Below are 5,717 nucleotides of genomic sequence, written 5' to 3'. Positions count from 1 at the left end.
ACGATACACGACATCAAATTTAAAGTCCTGCAAATATACCCACCAACGAGCGACTCTTGGCTGTATATCCTTTTTATTTACCGTGGCCCTTATTGCACTGCAATCAGTAACAACCGTGAATGTAATTCCTATCAAATATACTCTGAATGTTTTTAAAGCAAGGAATACAGCCAAAGTCTCCAGGTCGTACGAGTGGTACTTTTGTTCTTCAGGAGTCGTTTTCCGACTATAATAAGCAACTACGCGTTTTTCGTTTCCGTGTTTTTGAATTAGCATGGCACCTAACCCGATTGCGCATGCGTCTGTATGTACCTCCGTTTCACGAGAAGGATCGTAAATTACCAATATTGGTCGATTAACCAATATTGTTTTAATTTCTTCGATCACTCCACTTTCCGTTTCTCCCCATGACCAGGGTACGTTTTTCCGCAACAAATTCGTAAGTGGGGCGACTTTACGCGCGAAATCTTTTATAAATTTTCGGAAATATCCGGCATGTCCGAAGAACTGCCTGACTTGTTTTACATTCTTCGGATCAGTAATTTTCACAACTGCATCAACCTTATTTTTGCCTGTTCTGACCCCTTCACCAGAAATTTCACGTCCCAGATAATCAATTTTTCTTTGGAAAAAACTGCATTTTGTGATATTTAGAGTTAAGTTGTTTGCTTGAAGAGCCTTCAAAACGATTTCTAGCTGTGTAAACCCTTCTACTATTGTTTTTGTGGCAATTAATACATCATCGATATAAACAAGTGCACAACCCTTGAGGACTTTGTTGATTGTCCTTTGAAATACGGAAAGAGCATTCACCAACCCGAAAGGTACACGTAAAAACTCCCAAATTCCATCAGGTGTTATGAATGCAGTTTTTTCCACAGAATCAGGATGCATTGGGATTTGGTAGAATCCCGATTTCAAATCCAAAGAGGTGAAAATTCGTTTGTCACAAAGTTGATCTATTTGATCGTCTATTAGTGGCAAGGGATATTGAATACGTTTAGTGATCTTATTTAATTCTCGGTAATCTACTGCCATGCGAAATTCCCCGTTTTTCTTCCGGACAAGTACTACCGGACTTGCATAAGGAGACGTACTCTCACGGATAATACCATTGTTTTCCAAATCTGTCACTATTTCGGTTAATTTGTCTCGATCTGATTTAGAAAGTCGGTATGGTCCACGAAAAACTGGTGTTTCTGAGGTTAACTCTATTTTCATTTCTGCCACACTAGTTTTTCCTAACTCTTTCGTGTTCATTGCTACGCTCCGCAGATAATAGTTTAACAATTTTAGTAACTGATCAACTGATTCCCGATCCTCACAACAAACATCCACCGCCTGAATTGGATTAATCTGGCAATAATCGACCATCTCGACCTCCGGCATACTGTTTAGTTTAAGTGAGTCACCCAAAGTAAACGTCACTCCAGAGATGTCTGATATCGCTTTAACCCCAGTCTTTAAAAGAATATTTCTACCAATAAGAATTTCCTTTGAACCTGATCATCTGGGACAATGTAAGCTCTTATTTGGAAAGGAATTTCGTCAATACGCACTTTAATTTTTGAACGCGCGATCGGAACAACAATCGAGTGATTAAAAGCTGACAACATACTTTGAGTATTTTTTCAGTTCAGTTTTAAAGATCGGGCGGTGCTTTCCTAAACAATCGAACAATCGCTCCCCAAATCGACCGTGCATAATATCTCCCCATTTTCGAAGAAACACTTCTTGACTGGTTTGTTTTGCTTTGGCTGACTCGACTTGTAAAACTTGGGAAGTGGCGAGGATTGTCGAGGCGCCGAGGGGCGTGTGCTCTTGAGAGGTCGTCCCTTAGTTTACTAGTCATGCGGTCTTTTCTTTCCTTTCCTTATTCTTCTTTTTAAAACAGTCCTTTTCTATATGACCTGGTATATTACAATATCCGCATTTTAATTTATTCTTATCAGATCTAGATGTTATGTTTTTTTCACTTCCTATGCCACTACCACTTTCCAAAACTACACCGTCTCTAACTACGCCGCTACCTTCCAATTCTGGACAACGATCTCTTTTATGGCCCTTTTCCCACATTTAAAGCAAGCAGCACGATCAAATGGCTTCGAAAACTTCTTTGAATTTTCATGTTCTCCGAACCGCTTTTTATCATTTCCGTCTTTCGATTTTTTTTATCTTTAGATTTTTCGACAGTTAGAGATGACAAACATTGACTAAATTCAGCAAGCGTTCTCTTTTTCGCTGTAACTAGACTCGTTCGCAATTGATTATCATGAATACCGTAAATCACAAACTCGACTATTTTCTCTTCTGGTATTTCTAGCTTTAGACGATTTATTCTTTCAACTTTCTCAAAGCAATAGGCAGACAAAGAGTGACCCGGTGTACTTTTGTAAATCGCGGCATGCTCATAAAGTTGACCAAAATTTTGTTCCCGTGAAAATTGTCTGATAATCGCCACTGTAAATGCATCCCAGCCCACAGGAGCATTCTTAAGCACATCATACCAACTTTTCGCAATGCCTTTCAACTTTAACACAGCCAAATAAATTTTGATTGAATCATCCCAATCATACATAATCGAATACATGTTTACTTTTTCTAGCCAATTCATTGCCGATAAATCTTTTTTTTCCGGATCAAAGTCGGGTAAAACTCTTTCATTAATGGTGTGATTAGACTTTCTTGAACCTGTTTTAACAATGGTTGCAAGCACCTCGGTCAACCTAGCAAAATCGGACTCACCCTTTCGTACCCCTCTCGAAGTCCTGCTAGCAGATCTGGATTTTGACCTTAATCGGCTGCAGCTCCTAGTGTCGCGTCGTCGTCTCTGATTTTTACTGGATCTTGAGCTTTTCCTCGATCCTGTGATTGTGTAACCCTGTGAGTGTACCCTGTGATTGAAAATTAAGTGGACTTACACTCGATAGAGCCCTAGGTTGGTTCTATAATTTTTTGAAGCTGCAAAGATGCGATTCAGAAATTCCCACAGCGCAAAATGAGTAGGGTTTGGAATAGTGCATCGACAATCCGGGTGCAATCGGTGACGCACCAGGTAGTTTAGCGCATATTCTACGAGAACTTTTTAAGAATTTAAATTATGCCAACTGCCAAAATAACTACCAATGCTAAGTCGACAATCTGGGTTTAGCCCTGACTTATGCTTCAGCCATATATTTCCAAGTATCTTGCCATTCTTAAACCGTGCAAACTTTTTTCAAGGGAATTCTTAAAAAAAATTCTCAAAGTCGAAAAAAAGAAAATGTTTATTAACCAATTCTTTCTAAAGAGTGAGAAAAATTTAGTAAAATTGATCCAAATTCAAAAATGTTGCCAAAGTTCAATTTCAACCAAATCACGTTCGAGCATGGGCGAAGCATGGCAATGTGGCAGTTAGCCATGCTTGTTTCATTTTTCATGACCATGGAACAACCGTCGGAAGACCGTGGGTGAACATTGACCCAATATTGAGCTACTCATACTCCATGCTACCCAACGGTTTACCCACACTCGACCCACAGTTGACTTACGCTCACCTCACGGTTGCCCCACGCTTGTGCCATTGTTGAGCCATGGTTCACCCATTGAATCTTCCCACGCAGATTAGAACTAGACCAGGGTGGCCACCTACCCGCGACAAACAAAATCAAATGGCACCGGGATAAAATGAATTTTTGCTAAACGTTATATTGAAATGATTGAATTAAAAATATCATAATGATATTTAAAATTGTTTATTTTTTGACGGTTTGAGTTTGAATGAAATAATTTTCAAAGTTTATAATTAACAAACATATAATTTTCAATATGTTCACAATAATTAAATAACTTTGAAGTTTTAAAATATTTCTTGCGATATTTCAATGTTAATTCAAAATTATTGTTTTGATATGTTATTTGATATGTTATATCTCACGCCTTTAGGGAAGAATTTTATTTTCTTCTGTATTCTTTGTAAAACTTATTTTGGCCAGAACCATTACAGGCGCAGGCCGAAAGTACATTACGATGCAGAATGAAAGAGAAAGGAAACGGAAGTCGCCTAAATTAAAAGCATCAAGATCGGTAGAATTCTCTCGCGTTCGATATCTCGCTCACTCTATCCAGAATAAAATTGCGTTATATTAATATATATTTAAAGATGTAGACATAAGATTTGATATTTTTAGCTGTAAATTTTTGTTAATCGTAAGGATAAAATAATGTAAAGTTAGTAGACGGACTTGTAAGAAACGGCGGCCACATAGTTCGTGAAAAATAGTATTTTCAGGTAAGAATTAAACTGATTGCAGAGAATTCTTCTGATTAGCTTAAAAATTTAACAATTTTGTGTAAATCTCGACTCTTTTATATAAAATGTGTTTACTCTTTACTGCGAACTAATTTATTAAATCATAATTTGTACATTTTGTTTTTTGTGAAAAATCGATCTTTTTCTAGTTTAGATATTAAACTGCTTGGTTAAACATTTATGTAAATTATTGAGAATTAATTCATTGCGATATAAAATTAATCTTCTCAGTCAAAAGTTCATCTTTTTGGTTGATAATTTAATTATGAGGTTGAAATTTGATCTATTTTCGTTGTAAGTTTATCTTGTACGCTTGAAAAATCAACATTTTGGATGGCCTCTAATTATACATTTAGAAAACTTTTAGCCGATTAAGGCAGACGTTCAAAAACATTTTATAAGGAAAAATAAAGATAACAGTGTAATTATTAGACTATAGAAATTTTCTGAAAATAGCGTCTTGAGTAACATTTCTTTCCAAATCTTTAAATGAAAATGATTGAAATAGAGTTAATTACTAGTGAAATTCTACTATTTCATTTAGCGAAATGCAAAGCAATGAACTTGAGTGAAAAATTAACAATAGCCTTGTAAAAATACTTGTTTTTATAAAACTTTGCAAGAAGTAGTAAAGTAAAGTAAAAGAAAGCGATTGTGTAACAATTTTAAAAAAATTTCAAAAAGCCGGGGAGAGGGGATTGATTGGATTTGATCCCCCATACTCTCTCCGAAATTTTAAAATATTGGATATGATTTCCACTGATTAAAAAAAATTCGTTGAATTTCAAAGGGATTTTCAAGACTTGAAAAAGAATCATTTGTAGGAAAAAATATTTCACAGAATTTTAAGGATTTTAATCAGTTTTAAGATATTTCAAGTATTTGCAATTTTTTGGGATTATAACAATTTTATAGAATTAACCAAGATTTTGAGGGATTTCAAAAGATTTAAGGAGGCTTTGAAATATTTTACAAAAAATTTCGGACCTCCAAGGAATTTCAAAAATTTAAAGAAATTCAAAACATTTCTGATCAATTTTCAAGGACGACTGTGGATTAAAACTTAAAAAATATTTGCACAGATTTTGATGGATGCGATAAGGAAAGATGAGATTAGTTTTAGCTTATTTATACAAACAATTACGACCAATGAAAACCAAATAACCCTGCGATTCAAATTTACCGCCATCTGATTCAAATATAAATCAGATTCCCACAATTGCGATTTTTTTTCAATCGCAGAATTTCTTCTAGTCTTCAATGGCAGATTTATTATGTGACTAGGACAAACCTAAAATGATCTTCTGACTTTCTTTTTGAAAAGGAACTACGAGGGTAGTTCAATAAGTCCTTAGAATGACCAACATATGGCGCGCGAATCGCTCCAAATCATCTGTTTTCAGTCAGCACCACTCCCGACTAGATA

Source organism: Belonocnema kinseyi, chromosome 7, assembly GCF_010883055.1.
Source record: "Belonocnema kinseyi isolate 2016_QV_RU_SX_M_011 chromosome 7, B_treatae_v1, whole genome shotgun sequence".
In the NCBI taxonomy this organism is placed as follows: Eukaryota; Metazoa; Arthropoda; class Insecta; order Hymenoptera; family Cynipidae; genus Belonocnema; species Belonocnema kinseyi.
This window is presented reverse-complemented; position numbering follows the sequence as displayed.